This window comes from Ovis aries, chromosome 24 (assembly GCF_016772045.2).
Source record: "Ovis aries strain OAR_USU_Benz2616 breed Rambouillet chromosome 24, ARS-UI_Ramb_v3.0, whole genome shotgun sequence".
Taxonomy (NCBI): Eukaryota; Metazoa; Chordata; class Mammalia; order Artiodactyla; family Bovidae; genus Ovis; species Ovis aries.
The window spans coordinates 23210718-23222702 of NC_056077.1; the positions used below are offsets into that span (position 1 = coordinate 23210718).

The 11985-nt window shown below is 43.2% G+C and overlaps 2 pseudogenes; both read left to right on the top strand.

Annotated features, from left to right (window-relative positions):
* The first annotated feature begins 208 nt into the window (after nucleotides 1-208).
* Nucleotides 209-1393, top strand: LOC121816018 (thyroid receptor-interacting protein 11-like; annotated as a pseudogene).
* A 72-nt stretch (nucleotides 1394-1465) lies between these two features.
* On the top strand, nucleotides 1466-3647 carry LOC105601944 (thyroid receptor-interacting protein 11-like; annotated as a pseudogene).
* Nucleotides 3648-11985: the final 8338 nt, after the last annotated feature.

Below are 11985 nucleotides of genomic sequence, written 5' to 3' on the forward strand. Positions count from 1 at the left end.
GAGTTGGACAGGCAGAAACAAAAAACGACAATGTGAGTGGTTTTGATGAAAGATCAGAAATCCAAAAAAAATGAAGGAGATGGCATCATCAGTAAACTAAAACAAGATCTAGAATGTGGAAAAAAAGAGCGTTCGTCAACTTGAAGATGATAAAATGAACATTACCAAAGAGTTGGATGGGCAAAAAGAAAAGTTAATTCATTAAAAAATGCAAAAAGGACAGTTAGAAGCAGAATTGTGTCAGGCAGCACAGAGGCTATTGGAAGAAAGGAGGAAGTCTGAGCAAGCTATTAAAAAACCGTCAAGTACAGAGGACCCAGACAGCTCGGCCTAATAGCTGGAGTGTGAGGGTTTGGTTAAACTTGGTCAAGAGAAATACTGTTGAGCAGATGATTGCTGACCACAAAGAAACCAAAGAAATTTTGTCATCTAGTTTAGAAGAGTGGAAGCAGTTGAAACAACATAAGGAAGAAAGACATTTTTATTGAAAAACTTCAAGGAGGTCCACAGCTTCAGGAGGAGTTAAATCAGTATACTCAAGCCTTAAGAAAAATGGAAAATTTACAGTAAACCATAGTGGAAAAAGCCAAAAGTCTTGAATCCATGAGAGAAGAAATTAATCATCTGAAAGAAGAATTGGATCAACTGAGGGGAGAACACAGTCAAACCGCAACGATTAACCCTAAAACTGTTCCAGAAATAGAATCTGAGGACTCTCCATGGAGCACAGTTGAAGATAATCTTGAAATTAAATCTCATCAAAAGAAATAGAAAGATCTCAGATAACAACGTGAGCAAATGAATATTAAACACAATCAGCTCTTTTCCGCCCAAGGGGAGGAAATCGGAAATTTGCAAAATGCAACAGAACAAATCAAAACCCAGTTGCCTGAAGAATCTCAGTATATGCCAGTAGAAAGCTGTGACATTTTTCGAGTAACAGAAATTCAGAGTCTTCACATAGAAAACGGAAGTGAAAAGCATGACTGATCTAAAGCTGAAACTGAAAGATTATCACAAGAAATAACAAAAATTGGAGATAAAACTTCTAACTGAAAAAAATACTCTTTTAACTGAACAGATTGATCAGCTGTCCCATGGTGAGAATGGTAAGCTAACTCAGCTCATCTGGCAAAAAGATTTGGAGATACGGTTTCTTTGTATGAAAGTATCTTCAGCTTCTTCCAGTGGCCAAGGTAATGAAGAGATTCATCAATTGCAAGCATATGCTTTGGAAAGAGAACAAATGTTAGCTGTTTTAGATGAGAAAACTAGGGAAAATAATCGTCTTACAAGAGAAACTTTCAGAATGATAGATATTATTGTGGCCAAAGAAGCTGACCTCCTGAAACTCAAAGATGCCACCACAGAACTCTCCACCAGATTTCTCTAACATATCCTGAACATATACAAACATATCCTGAAATATGTTTAGAGAATATTTGTTTAGAGAAACGATCAGGATATGTTTAGAGAAACGATCCAGAATTCATCCCACATGGTTCGAGAAAGACATTGAAACTGATGCTTTGACTCAGAAATGTCAGACTTTACTGACAACAGTGCAAACGTCCAGCAATGGTGGTAGGTGAGAGATGTTCATATAGATCCATTTGAGGAGCTTCTATAGGAACGTGATAAATTGAGACAGCAGGTGAAGATGCTAGAAGAATGGAAAGAGCCCGTGATGGCCTGGTACAGAATATGCAGTGTGGGTCAACCAGTCTTCAAAAAGAACTTCATCAATTTCAGGCACCGGTTTCAGTTGACAAGGTTAATAATTCTAAACTACAGATGAACTGTACTGACCTGATCAAAATGACGAAAGGAATAAAATCCAACTCAAAAACTTGGAGCAGCAGGTGGCACAAATTAATCTCAGCCTAGAGCAGCTTTGCAGTGCCAAAGGCTTTCTCTTTGGAGTGTCTGACCTGATTTTACCACAGCCTTCTGAAGAACCACTTAGCTCCACGTCAGCAGCCTCTCTTAAGGCAGTTAAAGCTGATGAATTGAGTGACTCTTCCAAAATGCTCAAAGAAGAGATTGGAGAGTTAAGAAAATTAATGGAGGAAAAAGATGCAACCATTAGAACCCTCCAGGAAGATAATCAGAGTTTGTTCAATTCCATCGCAGACGGTTCAGAACTAGAAAGAAAGCGACATGAACAAGTGGATTCAGAAATGTAGCAGCTACAGGAGAAACAGAGTAACTTTCAAAACTTTAGGAAAAGGAGTTTTTAATCCAAGCCAAAAGTGATGAATTACTTTGCTTAAGTGAAAATTTCACTAATAAAGTGAGTGAAAAACGACCTTTTGAAGCAGGCAGTAATCAACCTGAAGGAGATAGCAGTTGGCGTTAAATCAGAGATGTGTCAACTAGAAGAGGAAAAGGAAAAAATAGTAGAGACATCTAGGGAAAAGGAAACAGAAAATCAAGCATTGCAAGAGACAAATATGCAGCTGTCTATGATGTGGAGAGAGAAAAAATTGGAATGTTTTACAATGGAGGAGAAGGCGCTTGCTTTTGAGCATTGGTTCAAAGGAACAGAACAAGGCAAAACAGGAAATAAGTCATTTTTTAAATGTAGTGACATCGATGCAAGAAAAGACACGTTTCGACAGGAGAGAAATGAAGCCATACTGGTACTAAAACAGAAATAAATGGAAAACCATGCCCTCCAGACAGAGGTTCAACATTGACACAGCAAAGATCTACGCTTAAAGCAGGAACAGGAGAGAGTGCATAATGGGCTGTAGAAGCAGAAGTGTCTTATAACTGCGAGGCTTTGGCTGCAGAAGACAGAGTGGCTAAACTAAGAATGGAAGTCACCGCACTGGAGGAAAAGTTCCTTCTGTCTTCTAACGCAATGGAAAGTGCAAATCAACAAGACAGTTTGCAGACAGAGTCGTTGAAGGAACAAGTGACTATCACCCCAACACAGAGAGATGACGCTTTGAGACAGCTTTCTGTGTCGTGAGAGCAAGTAAAGGAGGATGCCCAAGCACTAGCTAACCTGAAGGTGGTAGCCGCAGAATGGATGGCAAAGGTAGATAAACCTAGAAGGGAAATTAACATTGGCACAAGGACATCAGGAGAAAGTGAATGCTGCCTGGAATCTAAAGGAAGAAAAAATTAAAGATCTGAAAAAAACAAAATGAGGTCCAACAGGAAGTGCTGGATGAGATGCAGAAGAAGTTGATGAAGTTACTAAGTAATGCAGAAGAAGTTGACAAGAGCCTCATGAGAAACATCCTCGTAGGGTCTTTTCAAACACCGAAAACAACATCACGAAGTGTTGCAGATAATGGGTAACACCCTGGGTATCACAAAGGAAGAAATCGGTGTGATTGTGAATGAAGAGCAAGGCAGTGGTACCCTATGGATGACTGGCTGACTTGGAACAAAAAGTGTCCCCAGCACACCTCTGAGACCAAATCAGCAACCAAAGACGAAGAATTCTTTCTTGGAGCTCTGTTAAATTTCTCAAAACAGAATCTCATCTCACTCTTCTGCCACTCAAACCAAAGTCTTTGGGTTCACCAGGAAATAAAAAATTACCTAAAAATGTACCACCAAGTCTTAAAACTATCTCAGAATCCACATCCCCCAAACCAGATGTGAATCAACATTCACAGCTATCTCTCTGACTAACCCACCCAGACCTAAAAGCGCTGAGCATCTTCTTTTAAATGCATTTAAAAGCATCTTCTTTTAAATGCTATTACTGATGTTTTGCCTACGTACCCACCTTTGGTTCTGTCACCTGGCAAGAGGGCTGGAGATGTGTCAAAAGACTTTTCAAAGCCATAGATGATTCTTCAGAGACGAGAAACTAAGCTACTTCAAAAAACCAAAGTCACTGTGTTTATGTGCCTTACCAGAGCATGACTTTTCAGAGTCACTTTGTTTAATAAAAATATCAATACTTTTAAAATAAAAGGGTATATTTTAAGGACTTCAAAGATAATTACTTTTTTTTTTTTCCCTCCCTCCCCAGATAATTACTTTTTATGAGACTTCAACAGTAACTTTTTATGAGAAAGGGCCTGGGTGGGATTGGAGGCTGTGGCCAAGGGATGCTTCAAATAGTGTTTGTTATGCTTTGACTTTTTAAAGTAAGAAGCAGGTACTTATGTAGACTTTGGGAAATTAAAATATTACCTTTTGTTAATGTTCAAAATGGGACTTCCCATGTGGCGCTAGTGGTAAAGAGCCTGCCTGCCAATGCAGGAGACCCAAGAGGCACAGTTTCAATCCCTGGGTTGGGAAGATCCCTTGGAGGAGGAAATGGCAATGTACTCCAGTATTCTTGCCTGGGAAATCCCATGGACAGAGGAACCTGGCAGGCTACAGTCCATGGGGTCGCAAAGAGTCGGACATGACTAAGCACATACACAGAGAATGTTCAAAATGATAGAATATACAAGTGTACAGTCTTTGTATAAGAAAAAAGGTGGACAGCCCAAAAGTACAAGATGCATAACATTTTTAAGAATGAAAGGTTACTTTTCCTGGCTAAGTCCCACTCCTCTTTTCATTTCCTGTTGCTATTGCGCTAAGTCGCTTCAGTCGTGTCTGACTCTGTGCAACCCTATGGACTGCAGCCTGCCAGGCTCCTCTGTCCATGGGATTCTCTGCGCAAGAGCACTGGAATGGGTTGCCTTGACCCCCTCCAGAGGATCTTCCTGGCTTAGGAATCAAACCTGCATCCCTTATATCTCCTGCATTAGCAGGTGGGTTCTTTACCATTAGCGCCACCTGGAAAACCCTTCATTGCCTGGGAAACTACCCTATTAGTAAACTGTATTCTCTCAGGCTTTTTAGAAATATTTGCATATTTGTGTATGTTCTCTGACTTGTTTTTTTTTAAACAAACAAACAAACAAACACTACACCTTAGAGATCTTTCCAGGTGTGAATGAATTCCCTCCTACCCTTTTTCAAAAGCAGCAGTTAGTTTGCTGTGTAGATGTACCCTAATTCTTTTAACTAGCTCCTATTAATCATCATTTAAGCAGTTTGTATCCTCAAAACGATCATGGCCATAAGCAACTCTCTTGCCCATTTCCTTAAGAACCACCCCAAACTGTCATCACTTTCCTGAAGTATGTCTTATGCCCTCTTGCAGACACTGGAGGCCAGCAGTCAGGAACTCCCAATTTCCCACACCCCCTTCCTATATTTAACCATCTACTCACTTCCCTCCACTTCTACTTCCCCGCTTTTCTTGTAGAAGACAAGGGATCCAGCTTTGCAATTAAAGTCTAATCGCTCCATTGTGCCCCAGAAACTATCCACTCAGACTTTTTCAAAGACTTCATTCCGTTGATTTTCCTTCCGGCCTTATCTTTTGCCTGTCTCTTTCCCCTGAGCTTCAGCGCCTGTCCAAGTCACTCCAGCAAGCAAGCCTTACCTTTCTGCTCTTTCAGCTACCACCATCTCTCTTTATCTTTCACAACAAAGGTTCTGAAAAAAATTCTCCGCTCCTCCCCACCATCTCATTTCTCACTGACTTTTTAAAAAATTATTTTATTTGTGGCCGTGCTTGGTCTTTGTGGCTGTGCGGGCTTTCTCTAGTTGCGGTGCTCTAGCTTCTCACTGTGGTGGCTTCTCTTGTTGCAGAGCAGGGCTCCAGGACATGCGGGTTTCAGTAGTTGCAGCACACGGGTTTAGTTGCTCTGCAGCATGAAGCATCTTCCCAGACCAGGGATCGAACCTGCGGCCCTTGCATTGGCCGGTGGATTCTTATTCACTCCGCTACCAGGGAAGTCCTCACGGACTTCTTTTTGAAAGCACCACAAAATCTTGTCTCAATGTCCCAGGTATTTTCTAATGCATTAGAAAGTAGTCTTCTTATTTCCCTAAACTCTCAGTGGTGGTGGTGATTTAGTCGCTAAGTTGTGTCCAGCTCTCATGATCACATGGACTATGTAGCCTGCCAGGCTCCTCTGGCCATGGGATTTTCCAGGCAAGAATACTGGAGTGGTTTGCCGTTTCCTTCTAATGCATTAGAAAGCAGTCTTCTTATTTCCCTAAACTCTCGGTGATATCTGGTAAATGTTAGCCCCATCTTCATTCTTAAAAGTTCTCTCCACCTTCTTTCTTTTGGAGATGCTACTCTCCTTAAGTTCCTTTCCTAACATCAGACTCTTCTTTCTCTGCTTCTTCTCTGTGACTTCTTCTTTGGATCACCTTTTTTTTTTTTTTTTCTTTTGAACTTTTTATATTGTATTGGGGTATAGCTGATTAACAATGTTATAGTTTCAGGTGAAGAGCAAAGGGACTCAGCCATACACATACACGTATTCAGTCTTCCGCAAACTCTCCTCCCATCCAGGCTGCCACCTAACAGTGAGCAGAGTTCCCCGTGCTCTACAGCAGGTTCTTTGGACAACTTCTTGATAGATTTGTTCTCTAAGGTACCACCTTCAGCTAATTGCACCTCCCTGTGGTCTCAGGGCAAGCTCATCCCCTCTACTTTCACCTGGACGCTGATGATGACTTCTGAATGCCTATATTTGACCTCCCCTTTCTCCTGACTCCATACTGACTTATCTGATTGTCTGCTGGACACCTCTGTCAGGATGTCCGTGGGCTTCTCAAAATCAACGTGTCCAAAGGGGAACTCAGGATCTTCCTTCAGAATCCTCCTCCGTTCCTTTATCATCTCCTAAAACCCGTGTCCATCTTGTCACCCAAGCAAGAAGCATCAGAGTCATGATTGAGCTTTTTGTCTCCCCTGCTCCATATCCAACCAACTACCAAATGGCCCTCAATTCCTTCCTTTCCTGTCTCTTCCATGAACTAGTACAGTAGGCTCCTCACAGGTCTTGCTGGCGCCACTCCTGGGTCTCCTTGAGTCCATTTTGCAGACATCGGTAAAGCTGAACTTTCTAACATAAAGATCTGATGATACTTCCCAGCTTTAAATTACGGTTAGGTGTCCCCACTGCCTGGAGCCAAACTTTAACAAAGTAACCAAAGCAAAGGTTACCAAAGTAACCTTACTTCCTACTCCTCAACCACCCACAGGCCACCCTCCAGCTATATGTGACTTCTTGCAAACCCAGACAGACTATTACCCGGATAACTTCAAGCCCACGAGCTTGATCATAGCAGGATAACACTTCCCAAAGAGTGCAGATCAAAGAAGTGTCTCATTTACTTCCTTTCCACCCATTGTGGGGAAGGGCATTCCTGCTCTAGAGTTATGACAAGGGCCCAACACTGAACAGATAAGCCCTCCAGCACTTTACTATACTTATACTTGTAGCCCAGGGAAGGACATTCCAACACCGTGTATGGCCAGAGAGTCTGCACTTGGGAAAAGAGTGAACAAGCAGGGGCTTTAGAGGGAGGACTTTGGAGGAACAAGAGGTTGGAGATATCTTTAATTCCCCCTCTGGAGGGTTGTTTGAATGACTTCACAGGCTGGCAGGGACCTGGAGGCTGCTCTTGGGGATAAACTGTGCCTAGTCCCTGTGATAAGGAGAGTGGCTTGGCTAGGGGACCTTACCTGTGGGAGCAGAAAGGAAGGGGAGTTTGAAGTCAGGTCGTTTGAAGACCTCTGATTTGATCAGATGTCAGGGCAAAACCCTTAACACTTGATTTCATGGCTTCATACCACAATTGACGGTTTGATACCTTGGCATCAGTTTGTTTGCTTTTTAAAGATTTTTTTTAAAAATATAGACTGTTTTTAAAGTTCTTACTGAATTTGTTGGAATATCGCTTCGGTTTTATGTTTGGTGTTTTGGCCGTGAGTCATGTGGGATCTTAGTTTCCCAGCCAGGCATTGACCCCATACTCCCTGCATTAGAAGGTGAAGTCTTAACCGCTGGACCACTGGGGAAGTCCCTTGATGTCAGTCTAAACCTTGCTGACGATGAAACTTTTAGGTAGTAGGTGAAGCCCTTTCCCAGGGAGCGAAGTTGGTGCTTGATCAAGAGGAAGAGATGGTCCTCTACAACATAAAGTGTCTGAACTCACTGATATTCACTCAGTTGATCCCAAAGGGCCTGAGGGAGAGGTGACATCTTCCAGCTCCATGTTCATCTGGCAATGGACTGATGACTGGAGGCCACGCCCACCTACAAGTAAGATGTGCCAGACGGCCCGGGTTTGGCTCCATCCTGTAGCAAGGAGGCCTGCTACCATGCTGAGCTTGGGGACCCATACCTTTGCTCCTATGTCAAGGAATCATGGGCAGCTGGGTATGGAAACTCGGGGGCTGGGGGAGACACAGTTTTCAATGTGTGGCCAGTGATTCCTGCTCTGATGGTATGTGACATAGGGCCAAAGAGGGCAATTTCTTGCATCAGAAGCCCAAGGATGACTTATAGACAACATGGGCAGTCCAGAGACTCCATGAGGCAGGAGGGGAAGTTGCTAAAGCCTCTTCACTGAAGGAGTCTCTGAGGGCACTAAGGGGAGTGCCTGTTGACTTTAGGTTCTAGAGCCTGTTGTTGGAGGGGTCTCCACTCAAGGTGGGCTCATTTAAAAGTAACAGCATAAACGGGCTTAAGTAAAATTTGTAAACAAGAGATATGTTTTCCCAAGAATCCAAAAAGGACTAAAAGATGGACTCGTGTGTCCTTAACAAGTGTGTCAAACAAATGTGTGCAAAGGAGGACGTCATAAAGGTAATGTCATCCCTCACATATACACTACTGACATGCGTGTGTGCTGTGACCCTATGGACTGTAGCCCACCAGGCTCCTCTGTCCGTGGAATTCTCCAGGCAAGAATACCTGAGTGAGTTGCCATTTCCTCCCCCAGGGGATCTTCCAGATTCAAGGACTGAACCCAGTTCTCTTGTCTTCTGCACTGGCTGCTGGTGGTTTTTTTTTTTTTTAAACCACCTAAGAAGCCCACACTATTGATACTGTGTATAAAATAGACAACTGATGAGGACATACCTCAGGTACTGTGGGGACCTGAATGGGAGGGAAATCCTAAAGGGATTATGTATGTGGATGGCTGGTTCATTTTGCTGCACAGTAGAAACTAACACAATATTGTAAAGTAACTATACTGCAATAAAAACTAATAAAATAAAATACAGGCAATGTCACACCTGTACTCCTGGAGAAAGGTGGGTGCATTAAGACTGTCTGCAAAGACTGTGAGTCTTAGCAGAGCTGTTTCGGGACCCTGTGGGTAACAAGATGAAAATGTACTGTGCTCCTTTGGAGATGACGACAAACTGGCTGAAAGGATGTTGAAATCAGCATTGAATGAAACCTAGCAGCCACATCTATAATTAGCAAAATATCTAGTACATTTAAATTTAGGTGTTTTAGGGCTTCCCAGGTGGTGCTAGTGGTAAAGAACCTACCTCCTAATGCAAAAGACATAAGTGATGCTGGTTCAATCCCTGGGTTGGGAAGATCCCCTGGGGGAGGGCATGGCAACTCACTCCAGTATTCTTCCTTGGAGAATCCCGTGGACAGAGGGGCCTGGCAGGCTACAGTCCATAGTGTCACAAAGAGTAAGACACAACTGAAGTGACTTAGCAGCAGCAGGTGTTTTAAGAGTATCTGAGATTCATTTTAATCAGGTATGGTAAGACACAGAGATATAGAAATGAAAAAAGCTTTTTATGCCTACAGATCCTGATAAACAGGAGGCCAGGCTCACCATGGAGGGCCACTTGGGGAAGCACAAGGGTCCATCAGGAGGCAGAGGGAGCAAGGAGCAGACGAGGGCAAGAGTCTTTCTCATGGTTTCCATGGGAAGGAGAAGGTGAGGCAGGGCAAGTAGGTTTAGGATTGGCTAGTTTGAATAATCTCAGTGGGCTCTGGGACACAGTGGTGTCCCTAGTTGTCTGGTGCCCATCTCTGGGGTAATTAGAGCAGACGGATAGTGGTCTAGATTATAAGAGCCCCATAGAGGAGGTGGTTGTGCGTGTGGGCTCTCATTGGCCAGTTTATATGTGAAAGGTACACTCACAGGCGAGTTGTTTGCTATCTCTAGGGATTAGCTAACCCTGGCAGGGCAGTTTCTCCAAAAGGAGCAAGGCCTCAGATGTCAAAGCATTAAATACAGGAACTAGAAAGCATGATTATTACACTAGGTATAACTGTAATTTGATGCTTTAGTATAAAGTCTGTGAAAGTTTGCCAACTGTTGCATTTTTGGCAGATGTTAAAATTAGTCCCAAAGCTATATATTGCAGATGCACAAAAGCCAATCAGCTCCCTTTATGTTTTTGCCATAAAAGGTATTTTTAGTAAATTTCGGTTTTCCATTTGGGTCAAATGGTGAATTTTTGTTTAATTGAATCTTTTGGTACCTCCCCCTGTATCGAGGTTTCTTTCATTCATTCTTTTTTTTTTTTTTTGTCACTGGATATGCTTGACAGGGGAGGGTCTGTTTTGAAAAATTTTTGGCCACACCCCACAGCATGCAGAACCTGTTTCCCAACAAGGGATTGAAGCCATGCTGGAGGGCAGAGTCCTAACCACTGGATCATCAGGGAAGTCCCGGGGTAGTGGGGGTCTTTTTACCCTGCTCACATTTATTATTATTATTATTTTTCCTACAGAGAATCTCTCAGATCAGTATTTTCAGGATTAGGGCCTCTCTCATGACAACGGTTATAGAGTTTAGCAACCTGGACTTAAGTCAGGTTTGAATTAATCCCTTCATTGTGACATAGGGCCATCACGAATGTTTTTGCTCATAACCCCGATGACATGGATTTTTGTGCCACATCGGGGTAGGCAGCAGGGAGTCAGTGAAAGATCACAGTCCTAAAGCTGGTGGATCAAAAGCATCTTCTGCTGCAGCCCTACCTCTTTCCCCATATTCACTGTTCCCCCAAACCCCTGGAGCATAGTGGCTCAGGACATTTTGATTTCTAACCATCTAACGTCACAGGTTTTTGTTTCTGTCTCCGTCCAATCACAGGTGGTGCAGAGTTTCTGGGTATTTCTAGGGAAAGAAAGCTGGATGGCGGGCCCTATAGAAGGCTATTCCCTTCCTCCAGAGAATGGCAGTCCACCTCCAGAGTGTTAGAATCCACATCCAGTAAGATCATTTTGTCTATGTGCTGGGTGGGGACCTCAAGCCCTAGATGACAAGATCAGTCCTTTGGCATGCTGGTAAGTAACAATGGGAAGCAAAACTCACAGGTGTTGACTGGGGGTTTGGCACTGAGAGAGCAGTTGAGTATCAATGCCCATTTCCCGCTACTTTTTTTTTTTTTAAATCAGGTCTCAGACCATGAACTTCCATGGGTGTGCACCTCCAAACCATTAGGTGTCAGGAGAGCACACAACAATCCCAAGAGAAGTTGCATCACAGGAGATGGGCAAAGTCACTACCTTTGGCTGAACAGCAATGACTCAGGAGTCAATCAAGTGGTCATTCTTAAATCTTCCTGAGGTCATGGCCTCCTTCCTTTCTACAAACAACACAAATGTTCATCCCCAGGACTACAAACACAAGTGCCCCAGGGGGGCACTACTTTCCCAAACAGAGTCACTATGACTGCCCTAAGCAGCCAGTGACAGTCATCAGGATAGACACAGTAAGCAAAGTGCTGTGGAACTCTAGCATCCATCAGTTAGGACTTTATGTTGTTTCCTATCTCAAGTAGGAGCCTCAGTGACCACCTGCCAGACAAAAGCCACACTCGATGGCATCTCATTTTGGGATATGGTCAATTAATGATAGTTTCTGCCTAGTTGGCCAGCATGAGACCACAGAGTGGAAAGAGATGGCAAAATCCATTTGAGATAACAGAACATGAACTAAAGCCCAAGCTGGCCAGCAACTGGCACTTACATCCAAGATAGTAACTGCTGCCTTGCAAACCAGTTAACTAGCAAAGGAACCCATAGTTAAACCTAACGAGGTGTCCTCAATTGAGTTAGACCATCTTATTTGTGATGTAAATTGTTTTACTCCTTCAATCCATCAGGGAAAGAGAGACTCCAACCCTAGGTTAATGTGTTGGCTGACACTCAACACTCGACCCCA